This window comes from Acipenser ruthenus, chromosome 36, assembly GCF_902713425.1.
Source record: "Acipenser ruthenus chromosome 36, fAciRut3.2 maternal haplotype, whole genome shotgun sequence".
Taxonomy (NCBI): domain Eukaryota; kingdom Metazoa; phylum Chordata; class Actinopteri; order Acipenseriformes; family Acipenseridae; genus Acipenser; species Acipenser ruthenus.
In genome coordinates, this window is record NC_081224.1 from 1,382,191 (window position 1) to 1,395,679 (window position 13,489).

The following is a 13,489-nucleotide window of genomic DNA, read 5'->3' on the forward strand; positions in this document are numbered from 1 at the left end:
TATGCAGGCGGACGGGCCCACACACACAGGAAAAGAGGCGTAAAGAAGCTTGCTTTTGTAATTTTGTTCTTTTATGACGGCTATGCATTTCTTTCTCGATTACAGCACACCTGGTCTCTGAGTCTCTCACGCAAGCAGCTTCCTGCTAATGTACAAACAATACCAAATGCCTCACGCGCTCTACCTCCTGGGAAAGATCCGTCCCTAGTCCTACTATGTCAGAGGCATCAGGATGAAATGTATGAATCAATTTATTTCAGTTTTAGGGCCACCTGTCCGGTCTCAAATGTGCACAGTATGCCTCTTTACATTTCAGAAAAAATAAAACATTGTTTTTGTTTTGCTCTCTCTCTCTCTCTCTCTCTCTCTCTCTCTCTCTCTCTCTCTCTCTCTCTCTCTCTCTCTCTCACTCTCTCTCTCTCTCTCTCTTCTGCTATTGCATATATTAGCTGATGGACTTTCTGGTAAACTAATAAAACAAATGAGCTTTATGATGGGCTTGTTTGTATCCGAATATCTCACAGGGAGCTCAAATCAACCCACGAACACACATGAGTCTCAACAGGGCTGACGGACCTCCCTGTAGTGTATGAACTATCCTTAAGAGTGCAGAAAATATAACCCGTGTTCACAGCACTGTATTGGTGCATAACCATAGAACTGTGTAAGAACAATACAGGCTATGTAATAACCGCAGACAGATGGACACACTGATGACATTTCTCACATTTTCATATGGCAGCTCCTGAATTATAAAGTGCACAATCACATTGAATACAAAAGCTTTTTTTTTTAAAACAATAAAAGTGCCTAATTTTGGTTTGAAACTGGAAAATGAATGGTTACCATGCACAGGCATGATGGAAAATACCGTACAGTGACTGCATCTGTATTTGTCACCTTATTTTTTTGTGCAAACTCCATGGCCGAAAATGTATTTAAGAAAAATAAAACCGTGCTCAGTTCTTCTCCAAGCTGTGAAAGAGCGGGCTGGAAATATCCGATCCGTTCCAGCAACTACCCTGCTCTGCTCCAGAAACTACCTGCTCTGCTCCAGCAACTACCCGCTCTGCTCCAGCAACTACCCCACTCCGCTCCCCCGCTCCATATACAATTGGCTCGCTCCACTCTGCTCACACTTTCTGTCCCCATATTAACCAATATACCAATAACACCATTCGCCATAATATGCATAGGGCCCCCAAAATATGGGTTATCGTAGGGCCCCCATGTCGAATCCGGCCCTGCCTGGGTCCGATTGTTACTTCTTGCACACCACTGAATTATTAACCCTTATGAAAGTGTTCCGTGGTGTACCGTGTTTAAATCATAGCACAGTTCATATGAAGCAAGACCGGTGAATTGTGCAGTTTGTCCATTACAAAATCAACAAGATTCAGCACAAGATTCAGAGAGGAGAGAGAGAGAGAGAGAGACGAGAACGAACAGAGAGAGGCCCAGGGCTGAAAACACTAGAAGGGGGGGGTGGAGTCCTTCGTGTCAGTGTTAAGGCACATTGGCCTTAGCAGAGCATTGTGGGAAAACTCAAAAAATGCACCTGCCTGAAACGCATCTGGCTGTAAGCGGTGCCGTCGTCACAAGCACTAAAATAGATTTGAATTACCGACAACAATGATAAGAAGAAAGCAAAAAACACATAAATAAATAAGAAGTGAAAACGTATTTTTGCTCGGAGGGGTTTCGTTATACAAAGGTTTCAAAACCACAGCTGTGTTATCTTAATGATGGCAGGAGACGGTTTCTTGCTGTGTACAGTTATTACAGATTAATTTCATAACAGCGGAGAGAGGGTAAGAGACAGTTAGACCACAATATTCACTCATCAAAGAGGAAGCCTGCATGTGCACCTGTACAGTCTGTTGCACATAAAAACTACTGCTGTTTTGCATCACCCTATAGAATGAATTCATTTTGCTTCATAAAGTCGATTGAAACCTGCTGAATAATGTTATGTTAAAGTATTGAATTGCATACCGCTTTGTAGTTTTCCATACTTAACGAAAAACTGACAATTGAAAAAAGTGATATTTCGAAATCTAACATGAAACACTGCTGTACTACCATCATGGCTTCCGGTAGACTTTTGTGAAATCATTTTGTAGTTTATTTGATTACATGATGTTAAATCCTAAATTTCTAGGTGCTGCTAAACTTTTGGCCATAGCTGTACACACACAAACCTCAGAATGCTTTCGGAGACTAGTCTATGATAGAAGTTTGGAGAAGATTTGTGATAATTATCATGTTCACCATGTAGAGTTTGACAGACAGACAGACACACAGATGGACGTTGTTTGAACCAGGACCTTAACTAACAAACAAACCTGTCCTTCAAGCAATGAAAAGCCTCTTGCTAGCCTTATGTGACTCTACCTTTGTCTTGGCACTTGTTTAAGTAAAACAGGGCTCTTTGACGTTAAGCGTGCCCTGTCTTGAAGCTAATCAAAGAGGCCGGGAGTTCTGCAGTGAAGGGCCAACATGTGCAAATGACTTGAGTGTCAGAAAAGCTGCGATAGCAATCCGTGGCCCTCGCTTCACATACTGTAGTATACCTTCATCATTATACGTAACCCGGTTAAAGAAATTATCACTAATGCTTACACAATAAGTTGCTAAGTAGATGTATCATTATTATTATTATTTATTTCTTAGCAGACGCCCTTATCCAGGGCGACTTACAATTGTTACAAGATATCACGTTATTTTTACATACAATTACATTATGTTTTACACATTATTTTTACATACAATTACCCATTTATACAGTTGGGTTTTTACTGGAGCAATCTAGGTAAAGTAGCTTGCTCAAGGGTACAGCAGCAGTGTCCCCCACCTGGGATTGAACCCACAACTCTCTGGTCAAGAGTCCAGAGCCCTAACCACTACTCCACACTGACACTATCCCCCGGATTGCATCACCCACCCATCTGTGGTTATCCCAGGACCTCAAAATAAGTGATTGATTCAATCCTGAGGGATTCCACAGTGCTGTAAAATGCTCTAAAAATAATCCAGCTGTAGTTTATCCAGCCGTGGTATGGGTGGATCGAAATCAGCCCCTCGATCCCTCAATAAGTAATAAATGTGCCAGATGCATGTGATGAAATTTGCAGCAATGTCCGTGTTTAGTTTACATGATCCACCTCTGTACCAGTAAAACTATGAAATCACTACAGTGACATGGTGGGATCATTTAATATATGATTAAATATATGAGCATGCACCTTGGCAACAATATTCTGCGCAAACTGCAACCTGCAAATGAGAGACAAACGGACGAATCAACCCTTGAGGAGACTAAAGCATAAATGAACTCCTCAGTGTCTCGCTGATCCTTTCCACGTAGATTTTTCACATCCCAGTTGTTGTAGGGATTGCTTCATCATGACAAAACACATACTCTTGAGACTGTGTATCCATCATGATGAATATGGCTGACTTGTTCAGACTGTCATATGACCATTTTCCCAGCTGCAAATACAGTACCAGATGCAGCTGCTAATGTTTAAGTTTTTTTTCAAGTAAACGCCTAATTTGCAATTATCAAAAGTGGGCCCTTTTCCAAAACAGCAATTTTGTTTTCCTTACCGCAAATGGGGGAACTATATTTGCTGCTATCAAAACATAGTGCTTGTGACCTGAGATTTTGTTTGGCGAACATCCCGCGCTTCTGAGGCTGTTTTTGAGAAATAATAAAAAGCCTTTCTCAACAAACCGCGTGGTGCTTTGTGTGTTCACATAAAATCCCACGTCAGAGAAACGAAAATAGAAAAAAGATAAGCGAGGTTCAAATTGCTACCTGCTTTCCTAGCTTTCATTATCTTTTGGAATACTTTTCTCCTACTTTTATTACTGCTTAAATATTCTCTTTAAAATCTCTTATACTGGGCTCTTATACTCACTCAGCAGCCTCCCTCTGCTCTGAGCTGGTGAAGCAGAGAAGATTAGGCTATTATACTCACTAAACAGCCTCCCACTGCTGTGTGCTGGTGGAGCATAGGGAGGAGTTCTCTACTGGTTTTACAGCTTCACTCTACTGTGTACTGGTGGAGCAGGAAAGGTAGGATATACTCACTTAACAGCTTCCGGTGCTGTGTAATGGTTTGGCGTCCCAGCCCAGTGAACTGAATGGAAAGGAAGGGCTGGACTTGAACCAGTGACCTCATGACAGCCCCGCCGCCACTTCAAAAGGGGTTAGATCTTCAAAGGTTGTATTGTAATTATAAAGCACCTCAGAGCTGGTGTGCGACTCATGGCTGGGGTTATGGGAGGCTTGGTGGTCCAGTGGTTAAAGAAAGGAGCTTGTTACCAGGAGGTTCCAGGTTCAATCCCAGCTCAGCCACTGTGTGTGACCCTGAGCAAGTCACTTCACCTCCTTGTGCTCCGTCCTTGGGAAAAAACTGAGGTCCTATTGGAAGTGACTCTGCAGCAGCAGTTGATGCATAGTCATCCCGTAATAATATCACTGCAGGCTGCAAGGAGGCATTATTTCCAGTGTTTAATTTTGGGTCCATCATTTTACTGCGTTTATGTAATCTGTATATATAAACCTGAGGATGATGGGAAGACAACGGCTGCAGAGGTAATCAATATGCACAATAACCCAAATGTTCCTGTCAGGACAGCTGAGGTAGTCTGCACCTCCGGTCACTCTTACTGACCTTAAGGTTAGGGTTTGGGTGTTTGGAGAGGATTATTCATTGTTTTATTAATATGATAACCAATCAGAGTGCAGTGTCCTGACAGGAACATTTGGTAGTACCTTTATAAGGGTAAGACGGAATTGTGGTCAAGTCACGTGACCTCCGCTTGTGCTTCAGTCCCAGCCCTGAGGCGACACGGGGGCTGAGTCCAGTTCCCATCAGAGGAAAGGACCTTTTGTGTGTCATGTGACGTGTGGTTTCACCCGAGAGACTGCTGTGATACCAGTGATTATATTCTAAACATACCCCTCCCTCCCTAAACCTAATATAACCAACACCGAGACAACGTTGATTTTGATCTCAGATCCACCTAGGGGGGGTTAAAACGGAAAGCAGGGGAGTTTTAAAAAAGATTCCAAAAATCTGAGAAGATACATCCAATCACAGCAGTCCCTGAGCTGAAACCACACCCTCGGTCCCTCCCGGAGACCGTTTCCTCTGGAACTAGGCTTGCTTGTGATACTAAGTAGCCAAAGCAATGGGATCCAAGCATGAAATGTGCAAACAATTTAATCAATGTGGCTAAAAAAAAAAAAGAACCTCCCCTTTAAACAGTTTTTAAAAAAAAAAAACTAATTCTTAACCCTAGCTAGTTTACAATAAGTACTACGGTTTGGACAAGCACACTCTTCTGCTGTTCACATTCCATTCACATAGTTGAGTTCACAGAGCTCAGTGCATTGTACTATCAGTAAGAAGGCCTTGTCGACAGTCCAGTTTGTGTTTATGCCCCCCCCACAAAACAGCGACCAAAATAACTATTGCCCAACTTGTGGTTCAAGAGTGCACCACTGAAATGATGTCACCGGGTCCTTTTATCAGTCACGTGGGAGAGACCTGTCTGATAAGACCTTCAGTTTAGCCTAGTCCGTATTGATCTGTAATCCAATAGCTGGACCTAAGTAATGGCCTTGACAACAGTGGATAGTGCAGCAGGACATGTCAAAAATATCTGGATGTATGGCTGTGGCTGCGTGCGGCGTATGTAGGTGGAATACTGCGCCTCTCAAAAACTTTCTAAACGGAGGAAAGCAGGGGGCTGGAGGGCGGGTTATTAAATATCTCACGTTCAGCTTCCACCAAGGGAGCTGCTGGTGAAAGCAAAACATCTGGATTAGATTTTCTGCCAGAAGAAAAAGAGCAAGACAAAGAAAGAGAGAAGGAAAGACGTTTTCATTGGCTGTAGTAGTAACACACATCGAAGGGGGAGCGGTTTTAAATACAACAAGGTTTTCATACGCCTGGTGGAAAAATGCGTTAATACTCCACAACTCAGAGAGGCGGGTTCCGTGTGTGAAAAGGATTGCTTTGCTCAATACAGGATTGTTTGGGGGATTTTTAATAAGAGACAACAGATTTCAACATTTGGAAAAGCAGCATATTGCATAGCTAATTTTTTCCTCTATTTTTTTAATACGAAATGACTGCGCAAGTCGCCACAACTGCGTAAACGAGAACATTTTAATGACATTTATCATTAATTTGCGGTTGGGACATTTTCACATTTGTTGTACTTTGACTTACACTGCATTTGGATTCCGTGAAGTTTCAAGTTAATAAACGACGTGCCTGGACGATTAAAAAAAAAAAAAAAACCTTTTTCAAGCTGTGTTGAAATGTTATAATCACCGAACGATCAACCTGGAGTTAAGAAATCAAACAAGAGAAGACTTCTCGAAAGAGTAAAAAACTAAAATACTAATAATCTTTGGATTACAAATTGCAATACATGGGGTAAGCGTGCATCCATGTTTTATTATTATTATTATTATTATTATTATTATTATTATTATTATTATTATTATTATTATTATTATTATTATTAAATACATCGATACAAAAGTGCATGCCGAATTGCAATGTATTTTTTTCATTTATTATTATTATTATTATTATTATTATTATTATTATTATTATTATTATTATTATTATTATTATTACATTAATAGACCTCAGACTGTCAGTTGCTGGCATCACCTGCGTTGTGAGAAGCGCCACTGGATCAGTCTAATACAACATAACACACAAATCGACTATATTTTAATAAACAGAGTTGCTATGCAGATTTTCAGAATGCAAAAGAACCGACAGCCGCCTGAACAGAAGTTCAAATCATATTAATATACAATAGCTCGTTCATTTTCAGCACCAGTGTGGCTGTTTAAATTAGAGAACCCTTTCCAACGTGTTTTAAAAGGGTTACAAAGGTCGCTTAAAAACTGTTCTTAACAAAACAGCTCTTAAACCAGTCCTTATAGTTCTCTTTTAATATGTGTGTAACCTCAAGTCGATTACCAGAATGCATTAACAAGCAGGTGAAACGTGTCTGTTTGTCTGGTTACTGGTGGGCGGTTGTCACAGTTAGCCGTATAAATAATGCACCTGCAATATCATTCTACAGATGTGTAACAAGAGGGTTCCTGTGTTGTAGAACCAGGTGATGGGACCCTCATTGTATAGACTGGCTGTATAGAACCATTCTAGAACCACACTGAACAATAGTGGCATGTTTGAGGCATCGAACCGGTGACGCACAGACGTGTTGGGGCTTGTGAAATGTGATCACTAAACAGGGACACTACAGCAACACATCCACGGTGTGGAAAACACAAAGCAAACATCTTGCACGTTAAGTAGGCGTCGGCTCACGCACACCTCTTTAATAAAATAGGTAGTACTGGGACCAACGTGTTTATTTTCGTATGCAAATATTCTTACAAAAACTTTTTTTGTTATTAAATAATTCTTTGATTTTTGCCTCATTTTATAAGCTGTGCGTATCTATCCCAGCACTAATAAGAGACACAGGCAGGGCAACACACAATAATGGACAAGGCATCTGACCCTGAATCTCTGTTGTGGTGCTGAAAATATATTTCTTGTGGCAGCCAAAAAAAATAATAAAAAAAGTTGCAAGGCTAACCACCAGCTATAAATACCTTTAAATATCTTTTACGCATGGAAAACAAATCGCCCACAAGAAACACTGGTTGGAAGGTTGATGTTAGGGTGCAGCCAGCAGCAGCTTTGTGACACAAACCAGTCTGCTAAAAAAAAAAAAAAAAAATGTAAAATTGAGTTCAGGGAAACAAATGATCCTCTTGACGATGTTCTGCACTGAATGCGCAAGCCACAGCTGTCTGGATTTGGACGCCACCATGAGTCCTGCAGCCTGAAGGCTCTTGTGTGATGACACCAATAGTCTCCCTTTAGAAGGACATGTTAATGTGATTGTAACAGAATAATCCCATGCGTTTTACCTGTTCGGCAGGTGCTGTATATTTGTATCTGACTTGAGCTAGTGCGTGTTTTGTCCGTGTTATTAATAATGATAAATAGCCAGCTAGGTAAAGGCAGCTCTGAAGGACTCCAGGGTGTCCGATCTGACTGCTGCGCTAGGCAAGGAGCGTCTGCAGACCCACTCACTCCCAGCAGCCTAAGACAAGCAGACGCCTTTATCCAAGGTGATTTACAGAGACTAGGGTGTGTGAACTATGCATCAGCTGCAGAGTCACTTACAACTATGTCTCACCCGAAAGACGGAGCACAAGGAGGTTAAGTGACTTGCTCAGGGTCACACAATGAGTCAGTGGCTGAGGTGGGATTTGAACCGGGGACCTCCTGGTTACAAGCCCTTTTCTTTAACCACTTGACCACACAGCCTCCTCAGTGGTGTAGTGGTCAAAGAAGATGAAAAAGTGTGTAAACTGACTGTCCTGTTTGGTGCTCAAGGCCAGGCGGTTGGTTGGTAGGCACTAAGGGCGTGCAGAATTGTTAAATGTGCCTGAGTCACTTTATACATTTCGATATTTTAAAATTGGAATATGCTTTGCCTTGGAATAGCCATGATCACAGGAGCGAGTAAATGCTTTATTCCTTCAAAGGAGATATTTTCCCCCCAATTGAGAAGTGGGTAAGGTCAGTTTAGCCTTGACTACAGCACTGGTATTCGGACACTGGCCTTGTAGTAGAAAACAAACAGAACAGATGAATACTACAGACAATTTAACTTGTGCAGCTTGAGAAGATAGCATAGTGGCATGCAAAAGTCTAGTTGAATGGCTCCAGACTACAACTTAAAAGTGTTCGCTAAAAAAAAAAAGAAAATGAATTTGATTATACAGGTGAAAACAGCAGACACGATCTCAAGCTTTGCTTTTCTGACAGCGCACGGTTTCTGATGATGAAAGGCAGTGTGAACCTGTAGCGTTGTCATTAGAATGTAACACAGTTGTCCTGGATGTAACCGCAGATGTGGAGCCGATGGCGTTACACCTTCTTTATTTTCTTTTTTTCAATAGTTCCTTTATTTTAATTCCCCTAAAAGTAACTCCACCAATAGAATCACTATAAAACCCACTTCAAACCAGAAACAGCTTAAAACAATATCGCCAACACCTTGACTAATGTCAATTGTGCTATGAATGGTGCCCTATATGCAAAACAGGCATTTTGCAAGTAATAACTGTATACAGTACAAAGAAGTGTGAAAAGTTTGAGAGGAGAAAAACGGCAGGTTGACAGGAAAGCATTCAGACAGCACACGGAACAGGGGAATCCCTGACCAGCAGTCATGTGGTGCCATGCTTGCCTGACATTGGAGGCTGGCTGGATGCCATTGGTTCCTAACAAGGGTACCCGGCGTGTCACTGTTTAATGTGTTTGGCTCAGCGGCGAGACTCTTAATCTTCAGTTCCGCAGTGAGATTTGATATCATTGAAATCAGCGGTGTTAACAAATCCCATTTTACAATAGAGTCTCCGCCTCCCTGGGCCAGTGTTCCACCCGCAGTTGGGTCAAAAGGCAATATCCTTTGTAATTGATTTCCTTTGTGTATATATATTTGCATCACCCAGAATTTTAAGGGATGAGATATAATAAAAGTTAAAAAAAAAAACTGAACATTTATTTAACGTCATGTAATCAAAGAAACTACAAAATGATATTGCAAAGGTCTACCGGAAGCCATAATAATAGTACAATACTTCATGTTAGATTTCAAAAAGTGGATAACTTTTGTCAGTTTTTGGTTAAGTATATGGAAAACTACAAAGTGAAGCGGCGTGTAATTCAATATGTTAAGGTAAAATTATTCAGCAGGTTTCATTCGAATTTATGAAGCAAAATGAGTTCATTCTATAAGGTGATGCTAAACTTTTAGCCATAGCTCATTCTCTCTCTCTCTCTCTCTCTCTCTCTCTCAAGCACAATTTTTAGAATTTTTTTAACAGTTTGTGAAACTGCTCTGCCAGAACTGAGGCTCCAAATACAATACAATACAATACAATACAAAACAATACAATACAATACAATACAAATGTATTTTTATACAGCGCCCTCCCTTCACACCATGGCATCCCAGAGCGCTGTACAAAGTTTAAAACAAAACAAGAGAGCTCATATGTACAATACTCTTCAGCTACAACCAATAATAGACAAGCACATTCAAAAAAGTATGTTTTCAATTTAGACTTAAACTAATCCACTGTTTCAACTTGCCTAATGTCAACCAGAATCAAGTTACAAATAGACTTCAATTCATTCATCTGGCCAAAGTTTAAATCAATTATTTTTGCACAAGTGCATTTTTCTGCATCAGTAGAGTTAAAGGAAGATCGGTTTAACTGAAATGTAAGATTTGCATATTTTGATTCCCCCCCCCCCCCCCCCCCCCCCGGTATGCATTTAAATAAAATGAACACAACTTTCTTTAAACTGAAAAACGAGACATTGTTCATCCATCAAGTATTGTAATCTGGATTTTAGAAACTAAATGTGAACTTTGTGCATGCTTTCCTCTACTGCAGCATCAAACAGAGCAGTCGCTTACCCTTTTTACTCTGAAAGACAGCGGTTTTCTAGAGAATGTGGTTTTAGATGACACTGAGCATGGTTGCAACCTGAAACGGAATTCAGCTGCAGGTAACTGCTTGTTGGTGCACTTCTTTGCTTAACATTTAAACCAACGTGACCACAGCTTCACAATAACCCAGGCTACCGTTTCTCTTCATCTTATCAAAGCTTATCCCTTTCATTTTCCCCTCTCCCAGTTTACCGTGATTCTCCCTGTCTTTGAATGTGCTTTACCACACAGCTTGGTACAGTGCTTCCCTAGTGTATGCTTTACCATGCTTTCAATGCACCTTTTTATGCTTGCACTTACTACAGTCATCTTTTACTCTATAAGGGGTGCTGTGGGACTTTGTACTTGCTGAAAAATGTTGGTCTTATGGGGATAAGGGAGTTAACTGTGTTTGCGTGCAAAGATTAATCTGTTGTTTTTCTTTTGCATGGACATGCATACAGTGGTAACATAAAGCCTGACGTTGTCATGTGCCTTTATTGTTTCATTTTCAATTAAGCTGAACGAAAAATAAAAAACTAAATACCTACCCATGCACTGCACTGTAAATGCAATTTAGGAGTATGCCAAACCTGGTGTCTACAGTGCTACCTGCATTATAATTATATTACCTATGGAAGCAATTCATCTTCACTGCATATTATTATTATTATTATTTAGTCATTTTGCAGACGTTTCCAAAGCGACTTCCAGAGACTTGGGGGTGAACTATGCACCACAACTGCTGCTGCAGAGTCACTTACAGTAAGACCTCGGTTTAACGTCTCATTCAAAGGATATCACTGTGCAGCCACAGTAAGGTCATGCACTTTCAGTTCAGTGAAAATGACTTGACACAAATATCAATTCACTAACAGTGTGCTTTTCATCTTCAGTGCCCCCGGAACAACGTTGGCCTGCCAGCTGGTGTGTGGTAACCTTGAGTTTGTGGGGTGTTTCTTTCATTTTCCTTGTGCCACGAAAAAAAAAGCATAGTAACTTATCAGTGTGGTTTAATAAACTTGTAGTTCTCCACTCACTGTGTGCACGAATACATAAAAGCATAGGTAGACAACAAAAAAAAACCCAGTAGAGAGATGAGTGCCGTTGCATAATGAAAGGGTTTCTGAAGACATGGCTAGGTTAAGGGTAAACCCTTTTTGCTCCTTAGGGAGCGTAGGTCATCCACTTTGATCCTCCATCTGGCTCTGTTTTGGGCTAGTTTCTCCAGCTTTCGTTTAGCTCAGGACAACAGATCAAGACGTGCAATGATAGACGTACAGACTCGGATTAGGTAAAATAAAAACCCTTTTCTGCATTCCTATAGACCCGGTATAGCAACCCTGGGTTTACTTGCGGCAACGCGAGTCACAGGGTAAAAAAAAGACTGAACAAACTGAGCATATCTTATCTAATACGGGACGTCCTGTATCTGTTTTTCAATCACTGCTTTTGCATAGCATTGGCCTTCATGCAGATAGCATTCGCGTTTCAAAACCTACATACTTCCACTGTGTGCTAATAGGCGTGGTAGTAAAATAACACAGATTATTGTTTAAGCCATGGATTTAACAAAGAGGTCGGGAAGCTAAATTAAGTTATTTGTTTGGACGACACTGCTCCAAACAGTTGAGGCATATTCAGATGGAAATAAGACTCCTGTTGCATAGCAGATTCACCCATTCCAGGTTCCAATATGAGCTTGCTTAGCCACACTGTGTGTAGACGACAAGCTCTTATTAAACTAAAACCAGGAATGGATCAAACCACTATGTCTGAACTGGGGTCCCACTGGCCCACCGTCCACACCTGCACTGTTGCCCGGCCTTCATACAGTGTCAGGTGGAGATGACTTCCTCTATACACATACTCATGCACACATCTGTGCGTATAGCATGATTGTCTGGAGCGCTGAAGCCAGTTACAGATACAGGAAAGCTAGTCTTTCATTGAAAATGCTATCCAGTACATTAAGACAGTCAACAGAATGAAAGTAGGCCAGATTAGGTTGTGAAAGGAGTGGAGTGGAGTAGAGGGGAGGGGAGGGATGTTCAACCTTCAAAACTATCTATCAGCAGTCTGCCATGAAAATTGATATTCTAATGATTCTGTGGAGGACAGAATTACGACGACCTGACAGATTTTTTTTCGTTAAAGAAAAGAAAAAGGTTTTGCAACTTTAGAGAAAATAAATGGTGCAAACAAAATGTCTCCTTGCTCCCCCTCTTCCTTCTCCCCTCTCTCTCCCTCCCCTCTCCCTCTCCCTCTTCCCTCTCTCTCCTCTCCCTCCCCTCTCCCCTCTCTCTCCCTCCCCTCTCCCCTCTCCCCTCTCCCCCCTTCTCCCTCCTCAATAATGTAGAACTGTACAAAACAAAAAGGCAGTGGCACCCTAGAGAGAAAATATAAATAATAGACGCTGTTCTTTTTGGAACACCATTAAGAGCTCTTTAAAAACCAGGACTCCATAAATTAGGAATGTGGGACTCTTGACGTGACCCCAGACCTGCCTTTCCATGTATTTTACAGCCTCAGAAAAAGTTTCAGAAAGGACTCATTCATGGCCAACAATGCAGTACAATTATCTCTCTATGGGGGGGCTTGAGGGAGTTATTAACTGAACGGGAGTGATGCATGAAGACTCTTTGTAAAGGAAAGGAAACAGGATGCCTTGTGTATGACGGGAAAGGGAGGCACAAGACGCTCTTAACAAGAAATAAAAACACCCCAATAAAAAGAAAAAGGCTTTGTGGATGTGCATACACACACATACATACACACACACACACACACACACACACACACACGAGTCTCTGTTCAATTGATCTAATAAATGGCACATCTAAATACCATCGTTGTTTAAATCATTAAAATGTGACGACAAAGCCAGCATCTCCCAAGTGTATTCTCTTCTGTGTTGTCGCCT

The 13,489-nt window shown here is 41.2% G+C and overlaps 1 protein-coding gene across 3 annotated transcripts in view; it reads left to right on the forward strand.

The window, feature by feature from the left end:
- Positions 1 to 5,789: 5,789 nt before the first annotated feature.
- LOC117962366 (sphingosine 1-phosphate receptor 2-like) overlaps positions 5,790 to 13,489 on the forward strand; it is a 34,160-nt gene continuing 26,460 nt past the window's right edge. For 2 of the 3 annotated variants that reach the window (XR_009310659.1, XM_059007946.1), the window contains exon 1: positions 5,790 to 6,458. The gene's annotated coding sequence lies outside the window, so the exon portion shown is untranslated. The remainder of the gene's footprint in view (positions 6,459 to 13,489) is intronic. The other variant, XM_059007947.1, reaches the window with a different exon arrangement.